This window comes from Sinocyclocheilus anshuiensis, unplaced genomic scaffold, assembly GCF_001515605.1.
Source record: "Sinocyclocheilus anshuiensis isolate Anshui unplaced genomic scaffold, SAMN03320099.WGS_v1.1 scaffold1500, whole genome shotgun sequence".
In the NCBI taxonomy this organism is placed as follows: Eukaryota; Metazoa; Chordata; class Actinopteri; order Cypriniformes; family Cyprinidae; genus Sinocyclocheilus; species Sinocyclocheilus anshuiensis.
In genome coordinates, this window is record NW_015537960.1 from 687,456 (window position 1) to 705,205 (window position 17,750).

General features: G+C 35.0%; 1 protein-coding gene across 1 annotated transcript in view; it reads right to left on the reverse strand.

Moving 5' to 3' along the window:
• The window catches only part of LOC107666716 (receptor-type tyrosine-protein phosphatase epsilon-like), an 82,740-nt gene that overhangs the window by 27,742 nt on the left and 37,248 nt on the right, over window positions 1–17,750 (reverse strand). Inside the window, exon 2 of the mRNA XM_016458148.1 lies at window positions 12,367–12,597. The gene's annotated coding sequence lies outside the window, so the exon portion shown is untranslated. The remainder of the gene's footprint in view (window positions 1–12,366; window positions 12,598–17,750) is intronic.

Consider the following 17,750-nt stretch of genomic DNA (forward strand, 5'->3'; position numbering starts at 1 on the left):
TATGTGTGTGTGTGTGTGTGTGTGTGTGTGTGTGTGTGTGTGTGTGTGTGTGTGTGAGCGTGTGTATAGTATATACATATTATTTCAATATATTTAATATATTTAGCAATTATTATTATTATTATTATTATTAATGATTGTTTTGCATTTTTATAATTTTATACATTACATTTCAATTTTTTTATTACTTAATATGCTCTGTTTGACCCAATAAATGTGTGAGCTGTGTATTTTTATGCTTATTAACTTATTATTGTATTATTGCAGCAATATTTAAAAAACAATAAAGCCAATATTTATATAAAGTATATAATAAATAAAAATAGTTTAAAAGCTTTAGTGCAAGTCTTAAAATTATGTTTTTAATATTTATGAAGTAAATTATAGTATTCTTCCTCTCTCCATGCAGACTGCTGGCTACACTGATTTTACAGATTCCAGGAGCTGCTTACTACAGGAAAAAACACCATAACCATCCCAACAGCATGCTCAAATCATCAGCTTATCATCAGGTGACGCGTGTGTTTTTAGCTACCTGAAAAACACACCTGAACTGCATCTCAGCTTAAAAACAGTTTGCCGTTTCTGTTTACAGTAGAGGTACAACAGAAAATGATTGCGGGGGAAGGATTACAAAATGTCTGGATTCAACACACAATGCCCGCATGCACTGCACCTCAACATGCCAGTGCATGTGTGCAAGCCAAATCAGACAAATGTGTGTACTGAGGCCGAAATCAAAAATACAAAGGTTCATTTAAAGCTGAAGTCTGAAATTTCTGCACCACGAGTGCATAAATAAAAACACAATGTTAAATTCTACATTTTCTCATTTCATATTCTTACAAAGTTAATTGCGCCTGCTGCTAGACACTGATATACAGATTCAAAACTTGTGGCCAATGTTTAAGATGTTTTTAGCACTTTTTCCCCCTCATCTCGTACTGCTCTATCTGTAAAGTCTATCTGGACATGAACTTCACAGAACCACAGTGTGATTTTAGCACTCTGTCATACTCTTTTGACCTCAAAGAGCGATTCTGCCACATGAAGAGCTCATCTGCACTATAAAAAGATGACTGATAAGTGTTAAAGACTATGACCACTTTAAGAATGACTATATTCTAAAGCCACAGAATTAAAGACAGAACAAACATGAGTCATGACTGTTTTCGTGCTGTTATATAATAATAAAAATAATAATTTACATATGTACAAAATAATAACGTATGTGTGTTATTATTATTATTATTATTCTAATTTTAGATCAAATATATAAGAAAAGGATTATTGCTAGGTCCCTTTTTTTACAGAAAGAGTTAAGTTTAATGAAAAATACAAAGTTTAATGTCACAATGCCAAAGAATCTTGGTAACTCTTTATAATAAGGTCTCATTTGTAAACATTAGTTAATGAGTTAACTAACACAAACAATATATTTTTAACATTTATTAACCTTTGTTAATTAACTAATGTTAACACGACTTTTGATCTTAAAATGTATTAATAAATGCCGATATTAATATTAACTATGATTAATAAATGCTGTGTAGATGCTTTATTTATTGTTAGTTCATGTTAACTAATGTAGGTAACTAATGTTAACAAATGAAACCGTATTGTGAAGTGTTACCAAAATCTTAATAGTCCTAAAAACAGGCTTCATTTTCTTCAGGCAAAATACAATTTGTTGCTCATTTCTTTTGTTATCTGTATGAAATATGACTCAGACATGTTCTAGACAGGTTTTCAGCCAAATCATCTACTAAACTGAGGATGAACTTTGCTGGACTTGCCATTGGACTTTTTTTTTTTTTACTGCTTTCTACAATACTGCTGTCTCTAGGAAACTAAGCGAGGGATATTTGTCCTGGCGGGGGCTGATCGTCTAATTCAGACAAATCTCAAACAAACTCAACCTTGGAGGACGCATTAAAACGACCCCCGGAGTCAAACCAACAGAGAGCAAGAGCCTTTTCATTTTCTCATTCATTCTCTGCCTCTAACAATCCTTTTAGATCACATTTAAGTTGTATGTTCCTTCTTTCAGTTTTTCATGAATATCCTCATCCTTCCGTTTTATTACTCAGGCGTTCTTTATGTTCTCTTTTATCGGGACGGTCCATCTGCCATGTGAGTTTTATATGCTGACCTATTTAAGAAAAAGAAACCTTGTTGACTCATATTACAATCACATTACACAAACCCACAGCAACCACCAAACAACAACAGTGCATTAACTGTTCAAAGTGAGTCTTGACTGGCAAGCTAACCGTCCAACCAACTTCCAATGATGCCATGTTTGCCTTCGGTGCAATGAAAGCTTGCATTAATGCAGGCCTGAATCAGAGGTCACACCAGAGACGCAGCGGCCAGAATGATGCCAGACAGCCGGCTCATCATCTTCCTGAGGGTTGCCATGGGAACGTGACAACCAATGTGGTTTGATAAACGAAGATTGCGGCCTTGGGCTCTGAATCACAAACACACACGCACATACAATCCCAAAAATACACTAGGCCTTTAAAAACGAGGAAATATCAAAACTCTGTTTGTACAGGCAACTATTTTTGGGACAGCTATATTTTATCATAATGTGACACTCTGTCGAATATATTGACCACAAGAATTCATTTACAGAGTGTATTTTTAGTTCAGAAATCACTCATTTCAGTCTTGAAATCTTTCCTGGAGAAGCACAAACTGACACACAAATCAATTCTGCTCCAGCCATCTGCAGATTGACTGATAAGCTAATGCTGCTTATGCCTTTAAACAAGTATATTGCATCTGTCATAGACTAACAAGATCTGTTGCCAGATCTTGGCTGAATAAATCAACCTGATTTTATCGGAGTACTGCTGAAGCCAAACGGTCCATTTGATTTTGTGCATCGGCCAAAAGTGTCTTCTTGTTTCAGGGCTAATGGTGACTTGGGGATGAACGACTCACTGTCTTTTCACAAATCTATTGTTTTCTTTTTCTATAAATGAACAGTTTCTGTTAAAAATGGGAAGTTCTGTCAATAATTATCGGTCCCTTTAAGCCAAGCAGTTTAAAAACATAGGGAAATTATCAATTAAACAATTAAACTTAAATACTATTTCATGACACACAAAATATGTATTAAACATTATATGCATTGATGTTGTTATTGTTAATTTAAAAACGTTTATGTTAATTGAAATAACGCTGGAATAATATGAAGTATGAGTATTACCGTATTGGCCCGAATATAAGACGACCCTGATTATAAGACGACCCCCCTTTTTCTAGATGTACCTTTTGGAAAAAGGCTTTTTAAAAACCAAATCTTGTTTTTTCTCAGTAAAACACATTTTGTCTTCAATTATTTTCATATTGCATATTTTTCCTATTTAAATTTTTGTTTTGAAAGTATAGTAAAACTGGTAAAATGTACCAGCAATCACATTTAAAAAATATACACTTTTTGATATACCATTAAAAAAACAAAAAAAAACAGGTAGCCCATCTGAATTAGGACATTTAGGCTATCCATCTAATAGTAGCCTACCAAAATCTTATTAACAGTAGAAGTTAAATCTTACTGTAGTCTTCAAATCTGGGTACTGTCTTATGTTTTAAAATCACAAAGGGAGTTTGGTCCCATCAGGCTAACGTGACAGTCACGACTCATGCAGCTGTAAGGTTTTCTTTTTCTTTTGTTTTTACTCGCGATCTTTACAACACACATTACATTACGTATTTCATGGCACACTCGTTTTATGCGTATTTGGCGCCACCTATTGTTGTGGGTGTATTATTGACATGTCAAAGTCTAGACCCTGAATATAAGACGACCGCGTTTTTTCAGATGTATTTCCAAGAAAAAAACATCGTCTTTTATTCGGGTCAATACGGTAGTTGATAAACCTAAACTTGTGTTTAGAAATGTTGTCTTGACAACTAACTGAAATAAGCTGAAATTGCATGCACCAGTGCAGCTATCATTAATTAAAAGTAAAACTATAAGAAAAAAATGTTAATTGAAATTATATAAAATATCAATATTAGATCAGAAACTAAATATTTATGTTTTTAAAAATTTTGAAATGTTGCTTTGACAACTAACTGAAATAAAATAGGTTTAAATTAAATGCACCAATGTTCTTATTGTTAATTAAAACTAAAATTAAAAAAAAACTTTTTGTTAACTGAAAAAACATGGAAATAATATGAAATATGAATATTAGATGAGAAAAAATTTTAAATAAACATTTTTTGTTGTTAATAGAAGTGTTGCATTGGCAACTATCTAAAATAAGATTGTTAAAGTACTAAAATGACTAATTCTGATATTTATATGATATAAAGCTAAATAACAATAAAATATAAAATTACTAAAACTAAAATTAAAATGAAACCTGAAGATTAATTCAATTAAAATATGAGTAAATGCTATAATAATAGGCCTATAAATAATACAAAAATAGCACTGACATGCTCATAAGAACAAAACCAAACATTTGCTTAAGAAGCACAAATTACCAAAGCCCTCCATATTGTTTAAGTAATAAAAGTGCACTGTTGTAATCATATATATTTTTTCTGTCCTCTTGTGATTTTTTCCAGAACACTTTATTTTCCAATAAAACCCCACTGTTTACTGAAAGAGGCCCAGCAGCTGGCCAAGGCAAATAACACGGATCAATATTGAACTGTTCCATGACCACAAGTACATTTCAAACAGATACCCTGTTGAACACCCAACTACAGTTTGAAAATAGACATCTGGCAAACTTTACCGGAGCTTTCTTTGAAAATGGGTGTGTGTTGACAGATGTGACATACCATTTTACATTACAAAATCTGATCGTCAAACTGTGATTCAAATGAAATGAAAGGGCCTTTTCCCTGAGCACAAATTAATCTTAAACAGATCAAGATTATCAGATTAATTCTAGGGTTTATACTTTAGTTGAGTGATGTGCATTTTATGAAAATCTGCACTGATGATCTTGAAGTTTTTGAGAGATTGATATTTGACTGGAATAAAATTTTAAATCACACAGGATCCTACAGGTGAGAAAACATATATTAAGTCACATGATCAATTGTAATTGTGGATTAAGTAATAAACAACTGACTCTGATTTCAGGAGAAATTAATTATGTTGATAATTTGCCAGTCAGTTTCAATTGTTTAACTGATTTTCTCAGTTTTATTGCTAACCTCATTTCAATGCTAAAATTTCAGTTTTGACATCCCTTAAGGTCTATATGTAAAAATATCTGAGCAAACATAAAACTGGCTTGATACTGACTCGACAACACCTACAATTAACATTTATACAGACAATCAATTTGTAAATACCACCAAGGTTAAAGTTTGCCTTATGAATATTAAGTAGGTAACATCTCTATAGAATATGGAACACCAGTATAAACTAATTAATATTCATGAGTCCAGTGTAAGAACCCGCCCACAAACCCACTGCATTGCTTCAGAAGACTTGGAATCATATACACCACTTTCATGTACTTTTAGGATGCTTTTTATCCTTTAAATTATTAATATAATTCTTAACACGAACCATTTATTCTGTGATTAATCCCTAACAACTTTTCAGAGCATGCTAAAGCTTTTATTTTGACACAACACAGCAGGTTGAATCAGATCATTCTCAGCCTGCCACATCACAGAGTGTGAGCAGAATTCCTCAGAGACGCTTTCCAGATGCCCGGCTCTCAACCTGACAGACTAGCAGCCTGCCGTGCCGTGAGGGAGCAGATTGCCAGTGCCATGTTGTTGATTAAGGTTGCATAAGGCTGTTTCTCGCTCGGACTGGCTTGTGAGAAAAAAAAAAAACTATAAAAATCTGGGCCGCACTGGATTTACACTGAGCGCTATTGTCCTGTTCACACACACACACACACACACACACACACACACACACAAACCCTGCTCTCACAACAAGAGGCCACTGATCTGAGCCCCTTCAGGCTGAGTGTGTGTCTCTTTCCCTGCAGGCCAGGTCACATGAGAGAAGGCATCATACAGAGGGGCGTGGCCACTGTCAGCAGTCTGACCAATCAGAGAAAATCAAGAGGTAAATATTCTGATACACCTGCACACAGCTGCAATAACCTGCATTAAAATCTGAGACTAAATCACAAATCTTTGACAGTTTAGTCAACATGATGCTTCAATTGCAACCCATTTTTACTTTAAAATCGGACGCATTTCTGAATGAAACAGGATATGGAACCAGAATGAAAAATGTAAGCCAGGACTTGATTTTAATGCAAGAGTGTGATTAAACTAAATTTATTAAAAATCATTTTCATTGACAGAATAGTTGAAATTGAAAAATGTAAAATTAACCTAACTCAAATAAAGTTAAAGTTGAAGCTGCAATCCATTTTACTTCTAAAATTTGACATATTTCTGAATGAAAAATTTTCATTGACAGAATAGAGTTGAAATTGAAAAATGTAAAATTAACCTAACTCAAATAAAGTTAAAGTTGAAGCTGCAATCCATTTTACTTCTAAAATTTGACATATTTCTGAATGAAACAGAATAATGATAATAATAATAATAAAAAAAAATTATGATTGAAAATAATTTCTAAATTTAAATGTAGATTTGATCCATGTGGAATTGATTAATGAAAGTGTTGTTATTAAACTAAAACTATTAAAAAATATTTTAGTTTACTGAAATAAAGCTGAAATAAAATATAAATATTAGATGAAAATAAAAACTTAAAAAATGAGAAACAAATTTAAGTTGAAGCTGCATTTGCAATTCATTTTAATTCTATCATTTGACATTTTATTCATGTGGAATTGATTAATGCAATTGTGTTGATTTTTATTAGTTTTAGTTTAAAAACATTTTCATTAAATGATGATGATTTATTAAATGAAGATGGTTAATTAAGTGATGATTAAATTGTAAAACTTAAAAAAAAATGTAAATGAGAATTAGAAATGTTGGACATTTATAATACTTTTAAAGTGTTGTTTTGTTTTCATTTTTAGAGCGTAACTGTCTATCCTCATTCACTTTCATAACTATAAGAGCAGTACAAATATTGTGTGAATGTCTCACAAAAGGAAGTATGTTATATGGGTTTGGAACATAATTGACTTGACTTTTCCACGAACCTGCTGATTACAGCCAGACGGTGTTTCAGCATCTTTAACAATGGTAAAACACATGAGATGTCTCTCCCCCTCACTCTGTTCAATCTCTCATGTCTCTCTGCAATCGTTTGAGTCTTTTCATTTCCTGCGGTGTCTCGGCTCAGGACCAATCAAAGCTGGGATTGCCTCCCCTGGTTTCCTGCATGGATTTCATGTCTCATTGCTAAAATGTCAGCACACACAACACACATAAACGTGCACACACACTCTTTCTCTCTCACAATGGGATATCTGATTAAACAAGAGAGTGTCATAATGTCACGGCTCCCACTGGTTTGTCTCTGTTTGTGACTGTCCTGAATGGAGACAATCAGTCTCGGGTAGGTGGAGCTTATAATGAGAGCTGGACTCTGATTGGCTATTTATTACGTGTGTAAAATTATGCTAATATTTCTTCTATCCCAGATCACTATGTTGAGACAAGCAGTGTGTAAGTTGATCAGCATATTAGAATGATTTCTGAAGGATCATGTGACACTTACGACTGGAGTAACGATGCTGAGAATTCAGCTTTGCACCACAGGAATAAATTACATTTTAACATATATTCAAATAGAAGAGCGTTATTTTAAATTGTAATACTATTTCACAATATTACTGATTTTATTGGATTTTTGATCAAAAAAATGCAGCCTTGTTGAAAAATCTTACCAATCCCAATCTAAATTTGTCCCATCATATGTCTTCATAAGACTTTGAATATAGTGCAGCAGTCATACTGACTATTTTTATGGTGCAATTAGTCATTTTTGGCCCCCATTCAGCCAGGACATTGTCCTTTTGTGTCCCACAGATGAAAGACTGTCATACGGGTTTGGAACAACTTGAGGGCGAGTGAATGAATTTGAATTTAAAAAATGCCATGACAGAAGAGAACAGCAAAGCTCTTGTAAATGTCAAATGCATTGAATGAGAAGGCCAATCAGAACAACAATCTCCAGCCTGATAGATGAACGACACTTCCGCTCGGCATTTGGGCCACATTCTAATGAGCAACTATGAGTGTATGTGTGTTTCTATTAGAGTTCATGAATGCGTGAGCGATTCGCATCGATTTTGCTGACAATATAAAATCAAGCTACATTGTAAATATCATGAAGTGTGCTTGTATTTGGCCATTTAACTGTAATTGAAACTCCTGTAGTGAACAATTGCTAAGTGAATCAGTTCAAACTGTTTTAATGAACTTTCTTTGAAAAACTAGAAAACATGGCTGATTATGTAAAATAAATTTTGTCTTGCATTAAAACATCTAATCAACATCACCTTTTTAAGCTGTTTTATACAAAATATACATTGCCATTAAAAAGTATGCATTAATTTGATCAAAAGTGACACTAAAAACTTTTATAATGTCACAAAAGATTTATATTTCAAATTAATACTTTTCTTTTGAACTTTCTTTTTATCATTTTTCATTCTGGAAAAAAAAATACAGTTTCCACCAAAATACAAAACTTTTTTCAGCATTGATAATACGAAATATTTCTTGAGTATCAAATCAGCATATTAGAATGATTTCTGAAGGATCATGTGACACTGAAGACTGGAGTAATGATGCTGAAAATTATTTCCTTTCCTGTGCAGCCAGGTTTCCTGCTCGAGTTGACACACACTTCTTAACCTTTGGATAAGATACATACACTCACACACACTCCTTAAACAAGTCCTGGATGCTACACACACGTGCACACACACACACAGGTTTGTTTTTATGGTTTATGGGGACTCTCCATAGGCATAATGGTTTTTATACTGTACAATTTTATAATATATTACAATAGAAAACAGTTATTTTAAATTGTAAAAACATTTCACAATTTTACTGTTTTTACTGTATTGTTGATCAAATAAATGCAGCCTTGGTGAGCATTAGAGACTTCTATCAAAATCATTTAAAAAAATCTTAAAGACTCCAAACTTTTGAATGGTAGTCTACAAACAAAAGGCCAAAAAATGTCACCCATCCCTAGTGTGGATGAGAGACAGAGGGACCGAACAAGGAGAGAGAGAGAGAGAGAGAGAGAGAGTGTGTGTGTGTGTGTGTGTGTGTGTGTGTGTGTGTGTGTGTGTGTGCGCAGTGTAAGCACATGCTGTCCCCCATCTGCCGACTGATAGGTTATTTCCTTTCCTGTGCAGCCAGGTTTCCTGCTCGAGTTGACACACACTTCTTAACCTTTGGATAAGATACATACACTCACACACACTCCTTAAACAAGTCCTGGATGCTACACACACGTGCACACACACACACAGGTTTGTTTTTATGGTTTATGGGGACTCTCCATAGGCGTAATGGTTAATATACTGTACAAACCGTATTTTCTATTGCCCTACACCAACCCTACCCCTAAACCTACCCCTCACAGGAAATTTTCTGCATTTTTAGATTTTCAAAAAAAGCTCATTCTGAATTATTTATAAGCCTTTTGAATTACGGGGACACTGAAAATGTCCTCATAAATCACCTTCTCGTTGTAATACCTATGTCATACCCATGTTATACAAATTTGTGTCCTCATAAACCACATAAACATGCACACACACACACACACACACACATTGTCTATCCACAGACACGCTTGCACAAAACCCACTGGAATGTCTCCATGTTTTCAGGCCTCTGTCTGTGGAGCGTTCGGTAACAGCGCTGATAATAAGAGACACTGTTCCAGCGAAGCAGCAATAACAAGAACAATGAGAAAACAAAAAGAACAAGAAAAATCCTTTGAATATTCCTGCAGACGCTGAGAGGATCAGAGAGTGTGACTGTGCTGAACATGCAGCTTTCGTAACCACACGCAATATGATGAACAATCAGAAAATGTGTGAAATGACCCTGACAGGCCAGACTTTCTACGCTTGGATAGAATGAATGAAATAGGCTCTTAAAACATAAATTAGACCATTTATGTGTCTGTATCAAGTTATTATTTTCAATTTCAGAGGCAAGCATATTTAAAGGAAATAAGAGTTTGACGAATTATGTCAACATACTCAAAAATCCCTCCTCGGCCCATCAAGAAACTGTCAAAACGGCTTGCTCAGAAATCATCACATACTGACATCACAACCACGAGCCAATATACAACCGATCATATTTACATATCAACATCTACTCTGTATTTAGCAACTACACAAACTGTAGGCTATCATTAGGGCTGGGTATCGAGTTCGATACTTTTTAGGCACCGACCGAAATGCCTCGATACCATCGAGTATCGAAAAACGTCTCGTCGTTCGGTACCAAATTTCGATAGCTAAGGGGTTAATCTCATCAGCGTCAGTGAGCCAATAAGCCTGCAGCACTAGCCGGCGTGTTCGACTAAAAGAAGTGCAGCGCAGATCGATCAGTGTTTGACATCCGCGAGAGCGATTCGAAAGCGCACGGAGCAGTCTGCTCTCTTTAGCTCTCGTGGTACTGTAATACACCGATCGGTCTGCACAGTCAGTCCGCGTCAAGTCGAACACACCTACTAGTTTACACCAGTTACACTCAGAGATGTGGCGCACACGTGAGGCTGTAGTTTGAATGCGTCCCAGCCCCCTTAGATGTAAGGCTACATTTACACTGGACTGCGTTTCAAGCCGGCTTTCCACTATCTCCGACAAACAACAGACGATTATTCAGTCATTCATTTCCAATGGAGAATAGCGCGGGAGCTGCGTGGAGTTCCGATCATATGCAGATGTCCGTTCTAATGTGTGTTTTGGCCATGTAATGTTGTTGAAATTAACTTGGAAGCTGCTAATGCTCATCAGTAAATCAGTGGAAATTAAATAGAAATCATGATTCTGTCTGAGCTATGCGTTTTAAAACGAACACACACTAGTGTAAATGTAGCCTAACAGATGTGTAAACTGAAGACTATTTGAGCTTTATTAAAACTATTTGCACTGATTTATTGTGTTTGTTACATTTTGTTCCTTTGTGCAGTGGTTCAGGAGATGAGTCTTTGAGTTTGTATAAACATCAACAAGCTCAACAAAACCAAAGTTTTTTTTTTTTAGATAATGTAATCTTATTAAAATTGATTTCATAAAATTGATATCGAAAAAATTATCGTTCAGGAACCGGTATCGAAGTCAAGGTATCGGTATCGGTATCGAAAATTTTTGAACGATACCCAGCCCTAATAATGCATCTTGCTATATGCAAACTATTGCATCACCTCTAAATAACACAGATTATTTGATACAATGATTACACATACACTATGCTAAACTGCTCAAATGTTTAACACTTGAAATGGCAATTCCGCCTATCAAAGCCTGAGGCCAGACTTCTCACCACCATCTCCGACAAACGACAAGCGACAGACCGGTCATTCATTTCCAATGGAGAATAGCGCGGGAGCTGCGTGGAGTTCCGATCATATGCAGATGTCCGTTCATACTACACGACCGAAAGCGCGTGTTATGTGACCATTCATGCAAACTGTAGCATCATGCTACATTAGACAATAAATAAGATTTATATTCCGCTTTTACTCAAAACTCACTTTAAACCACCATCGAGTGTTTGTAATAACTTCCGATTGGCGTCTAATGTGTGTTTTGGCCATGTAATGTTGTTGAAATTAACTTGGAAGCTGCTAATGCTCATCAGTAAATCAGTGGAAATTAAATAGAAATCATGATTCTGTCTGAGCTATGCGTTTTAAAACGAACACACACTAGTGTAAATGTAGCCTAACAGATGTGTAAACTGAAGACTATTTGAGCTTTATTAAAACTATTTGCACTGATTTATTGTGTTTGTTACATTTTGTTCCTTTGTGCAGTGGTTCAGGAGATGAGTCTTTGAGTTTGTATAAACATCAACAAGCTCAACAAAACCAAAGTTTTTTTTTTTTAGATAATGTAATCTTATTAAAATTGATTTCATAAAATTGATATCGAAAAAATTATCGTTCAGGAACCGGTATCGAAGTCAAGGTATCGGTATCGAAAATTTTTGAACGATACCCAGCCCTAGCTATCATAACAGAGGTCATTTACAGATAGAAGTCTTAAAGGTACAGTAGCAAAAACTGCCAGTTGTCAAGTGTGAGGGAGAAGTTGGAAAATGGTCATTTAAACTATATTATGCCTATAGAGCAAAATAATAATAATAATAATAAAAATAGCATGCAATGACAACAAAAAAACTTTCTGACTTTTTCCAGCTACTTTGAGGAAATGTTGCCCTTACCTTGAGCAGTGATGTTTCAGTGTATGATTTGGTCCATTGTAGCCGGTGAGCTGTAGGAGGAATCCAACCGTCACATTGCTCCTTCACCCTTAAAGCATTCTGTCTCACACTCTCCTTCTCTCTAAGAACTCTATCTATCTATCTATCTATCTATCTATCTATCTCTACAGATCCACAGAATGAAGAGGTGCAGCAGAAATCCAGGAGCTCAATGCAGCAGCATAACGATACCTGGAGAAGAACAAGACAGACAGAGACTCAGGTTAGATGTTTATTAGCCAGTTATTATCTCAAAATAAACCATGACAGGACGATCAGGCCCCAACATGAAGCTTTTATTAAATGGCTACTTATTAAAACACATCAATAAATAAATGCACAATTAAACGCATAATTAAATGCACGAATAAATAAACGCATAAATAACAAATTTAATGTCTAAATAAATAAACGCATAATTAAGTGCACAAATAAACAAATGCATAAATGCATAAATACATTTATGTTAAAATAATTGTATTATGTTTGAAGAAAGAGACGACAAAGTGATTTGAGAACAAGCAATAAACTAGCACAGCTATAATAGGAAACTGGTTACCAGTGACAATGGTCAGTTATATAGTTTAGCGTTATTATATACAAATATTTGACCACAGAATGACACGACTGATCAATCAGAATCAAGCATTCCAGAAAGCCATGCAATAATGATCTTTACACAGTGAGAATGAGGATAGTGAACAATAAAGAGTCTTTAGATCTGATTTTCCACATTTCCACTCACATGCATGAAGGAAAAAAAACACTGAACTGTACATGGTAATAAAGAGTGTTCAATCGTGAACTAAATCAAATCACACTTCATTCATTCATTACTTTGTGAATAAATCCTTCATAAGTAATGAATGAATGAAATGTGATTTAGTTCACAATTGACCACTATTTATTTATTTATTTATTTATTTATTTATTTATGTATTTATTCATTTAATTATGTATTAATTCATTATTTGTTTATGCTTATATTTATGCATTTATTTATTTGTGCATTTAATTAAACGTACATAATCTGTACATTCATGCCCATAACACGAACAGTGCAGGATAGTCACATGCTGAAGTACATAGTGTTACAGGTTTGTTCAAGTATGAGCAACAGCATCACTGATACCAAGTGCCACTAATGATATTTCCTCTTAATAGCTCTCTCAGAATGAGTCTTGTTAAACACAACCATTTCACAAATTACACAGGAAATCAACTTCACGCCTCATTTCTGCTGAGCTCACTGTTGCTGTTTGTAATGGGAGTGAATATATTTAACAGCTCCCGATACTTCAGCCACCATCCAGCATTCACCAGCCGTTCATCCATCAGATTCAGATGGTGTTTTAAAATTTAAACAGCTCTCGGCATCGCCGCACATCGCAGAGATGACTTCTGTGTGTGATATAATCCCAGCAGCCCCTCCAGGGGACGCCATACATGAATTTCAATGAGCGCGAGAGATGGAATGGAGTGGGAGGAGGGTTTGGATAAAGACTGAGAAAAGGAAACACACTTGACAGACATGAGGAGGAGGAGTAGGAACAGACATGGGTGACAAAGTACAATTTATCTACCTGGGAAAAGCTGCAAGGGCACAGATTCCACACGCTTGTGCATTTCAGGCTGTTGCTATGGTGAACATCCAGTCTAGCAACCAGAATGAGTGGGGTTGCCATGCGGGTTACCAAGTTTTTTTGTTTACACACGCATGGAATCGTGGGTAAAGTGGCCACATCTCATTAGAATGTCTGTAAAATTGGCAATTCTTATTTTTTATGGAATAGTTTGTATATTATAAATCGTTATACAACTTTAACAATAATAGGTTAATGCATCATGTATTTATATTTCTCAATTTACAAAAAAATGATAACATGCTAACCATGTTTTTGCCCGATTAGAAAAATGTAAAATCACTTTATTTTTGTATTTATTTTATATATTTTATATAATTTTAGATTTTATAAATTTTATATATTTTTAATTATTAATATTAAAATCATTGTTACTCAAAAATGTAGTATTTATAAATATTTTAATTATTTATAATATTTTAAATCATGATATTAATAATAACAATATAATAGTAAAAAAAATAGATTTTACTTTCATATTTTTATTATTAATATTATAATGTAAAACAAATGTCCATCGTACGGGGCCCTCCTTTCAAGTGCTCCAGTTGGCCAATTTCCGGCCCCTGTTGCTCAAGACCGCCCTCCTTTTGGCTTTAGCGTCAGTCAAGCGAGTGGGTGACCTGCATGCACTGTCAGTCAGTGCTTCACGTCTTGAGTTTGGGCCTAACGACTGTAGAGTCGTCCTCCAGCCAAGACACGGCTATGTGCCTAAAGTGCTCTCCGTTCAGAGCACAAGTCATCACCCTTCCGGCTCTTCCCAATTCAGACGGCGAGCAGGATCCCAATCCACTCTGCCCGGTCCGGGCTCTTAGAGTGTATGTGGAGTGCTCTGGCTCGTTTCTGCACTCAGAGCAGCTCTTTGTATGCTTTAGAGGTCGCTCTAAAGGCCTGCCCGTTACGAAGCAGAGGCTATCTTGCTGGATAGTGGATGCTATAGCCTTCAGTGGGCTTACAGTGTCTTATAGGAGTAAAGGCCCACTCCACTAGGGGAATGGCCTCTTCCTGGGCTTGGTCCAGCAGGATTTCTATTGGTGATATCTGTGCGGCCGCTGGCTGGTTTTATAATTTGGATGTCCCTCCCCTCCAGGCACGGATTTTACAATATCAACAAAACATTGTGCTTTTGTAAAATAAAGGAAAAAAAACAGAGTGAGTAGTGACCATGTATCAGTTCCAGGAGCTGAGCTGACCTCAGATGCCAGGAGTGTTGCCACTGCTGGTCGCCGGATCTGTGTGCATTGCAAAGCAGTGCGTAGTAAGAAGCAACAAACACCATGGAAATGCCAGGCATACGATGTTCACTTATGTCTTAAGTTGAACAGGAACTGCTTTTAAGAGTGGCACAGAGATGTGTGACTGTGTATAGGGTGTAAGAATGGGCTTTTACAAACATTACACCATTTTTTTTCACTTGTACTGTTCCTGTTTGCACTGTTTTACCCCGAATGTCTGTTTTTGCATGGTTTTGCCCTGAATGTATCTTCTGTACCACTACATGTTTCATGTGTAAATTCAAGTATTAGTAAGATAACTCTTTCAGTAGGTTTGCTATGTGTAGGGTTATATTATACAGTTATATAGAGTGAACTCACTGATTTGAAGCAGGTAAGGTTTTTTTTTCTTCTTCTTCTGTCCACATAAACACCAAACACCTTGGAGATGCCAGGTACTGTATGTGATGCTATATATTTGAACATGATTTGTTTCCTGTTATGAGTGCATACTCAAATGTGCCGTTGACACTCATTTATATTTGGATTATATACTACTCTGATGTCTACTCTGGGCCAATCACAACATTCTGACGCACATGGCGCATTTACATCGCGCTGTGTACAGTAGTTCGGTTTGAAATCGTCTAATACAATGTCTCTGCCAAAAGCAGCTGCATGAATGTGAATGTTTGACATAAAAATGAAAACATCAACAACACTGACCGCGTATGTTCCATGTTTACACACACAACACAGGGAGGCACAGTCGTTTAGAGGTCATTTCTGGTTAATGATGCCACAGAATTTACTGGTATTTTCAAAATGATATGTGAATGATGCTTTACCGGTAAAAAGACGGAACGTCATTGCCTGTGTGAATGGCACATTTTTGTATTTACTGGTCCAAGTCTTTCCGGAAATTTTACAGTAATTTACTGGTATTACTGTGTGAAAGGGGCTATAGTCCACAAGAGAAAATAATAGTTGAATTTAAAAAAAAATTACCCCATTCAAAATGTGTTACCTGGATGATCCACAGCTGCTTTGTTTTGTTTTGTTATAGTTGTTCACGAGTCCCTTGCTTGTCCTGAACAGTTAAACTGCCTGCTGTTCTTCAGAAAAATCCTTCAGGTCCCACAAATTATTTGGTTTTCCAGCATCTTATGTTATATTATATTACTATTCCATACAAAATAATATTATTAGCATTTTAAAGTATTGTTTACTAAAACTTTACAAAATATTATATATTTTCTGTATACAAAATTGTATATATATATATATATATATATACACACACTAAACAAATATATACAACTTCCGTTAATCAGCAAAGTGGTAGCAGTTATTGGTGAACAACAGCTCTCAAAATGACCGGCTTTGCTGACATACAAGTTTATCCTTCCACTAATCAAAAAGAAACGCATCTTTCATATAATGACTCAAAAAGGGCAATACTAATATAACGCTATCAAAAATACTCCATGGAAATGTATGAGGCGTAACATCAATAAACGCTCGTCTCTGAACCTCTCTGTGTTTCTGTCGTCCCTGGTGAGCAGGAGGATTTCTGTGTAACCTTTAAAGAGCAGATGAAAGCAGCAGGTCTCACACGTGTGATGCCCTGCCCGTGAATCCTGGATGTGGCTCTTGATGAGGAGCGAACAGTCTCAGATCTAATCCTGCGGGTCTCCTCTGATGCTCTCCACAGTCAGAGTCTCTCATGCTGAGCTTCTGCGGGACTGATTTCAGCTTCAGTCGCATGATAACAGGCTTTCATTCTCTGAATATGACTGCAAAATAGGTCTAATGAACTGAGCGCTGAATGCAGCACAGAAGCATCCTGAATGAACGGAGCTGATCCGTTGTACACTTTATAAAAAATAAAAATAAAATTTCACACTGAATGTGTTACTTGCCGATTTTTTTGTCTTTTTTTGAGAAATTTCCTAGCAATTTCTGAGTGAAAATTGTTTCTGCACCAAATGAATTTTTCAATATAAAAAATGTTGTCAGCTTCATTCACATCCATTTTATGGAATAAAGCCTGTGTGAACAATAATATCTACAAATGTACTCCAATAATCATTGTTTTATTTACAACTTCAAAAAAATTAATGTTATAGTATATGTTAAAAATAATAATAAAGACTTTATATAAAATCAAATAAAAATATAAAATAAAATATAACAAAATAAAACTTAAATTAAATAAAAAATAAATAAAACTAAAATGAAAAATAAATATGTAATATGTAAAAATAATAGATATAATATATAAAAATAGATGTGTAATACAAATATAAGAATAATATAAGTAAACAGAGCCCACCCTCAAAAAAATAAACAAATAAATCAAATTTAAAAAAATGTAAATAAAAAAACAGAATAAAACAATAAAAATAAAAATTATATAAAATAATATACACACACACACACACACACACACACATATATATATATATATATATATATAGTGTATATA